Source organism: Trichechus manatus, unplaced genomic scaffold (genome assembly GCF_000243295.1).
Source record: "Trichechus manatus latirostris isolate Lorelei unplaced genomic scaffold, TriManLat1.0 scaffold00002, whole genome shotgun sequence".
Classification (NCBI taxonomy): Eukaryota; Metazoa; Chordata; class Mammalia; order Sirenia; family Trichechidae; genus Trichechus; species Trichechus manatus.
Genome location: NW_004443938.1, coordinates 890,457 through 891,157, shown reverse-complemented (window position 1 = coordinate 891,157; position 701 = coordinate 890,457).

The window sequence follows — 701 nt, the reverse complement described above, 5'->3', positions numbered from 1 at the left end:
TTGACAGCTCGATGATAATAGTAGGAAACTTCGACACACCACTCGTGGGAAAGGACAGGACATCTAAAAAGAAACTCAGCAAACATACAGAAGACCTAAAGGGCACAATCAGCCAACTAGACCTCACAGACATATATAGAACACTCCATCCAACCGCTGCAAAGTACACATTCTTTTCCAATGTACACGGAACGTTCTCCAGAATAGACCAAATCTTAGGTCACAGAGCAATCCTCAACAAGATCCAAAACGTTGAAACAATACAAAGTAACTTCTCTGTCCACAATGCCATCAAGGTAAAAATTATCAAAGGAAAGAGCAAGGAAACAGAATCAATTACATGGAAACTGAATAACACCCTGCTTACAAACCACTGGGTAATAGTAGAAATCAGACATATAATCAAAAAATTCCTAGAATCAAACAAGAATGAAAACATATCATACCAAAACCTTTGGGACACAGCAAAGGCAGTCCTCACAGGACAATTTACAGCAATAGATGCACACATCAAAAAAGAAGGGACAGGAGTTCCGGCAAAATGGCGCTCTAGGCAGAAGCACCACACCGTCCCTCCAAAGCAAAGATCCGAAAAACTAAGCCGAACAGAGAATACAACAATCCTGAAACCCTAAAACATCAAATGAAGAGATAAAGAACTCAGCCAAGCACCAAATGGAGTGAGAAAACTGACAGAGAAC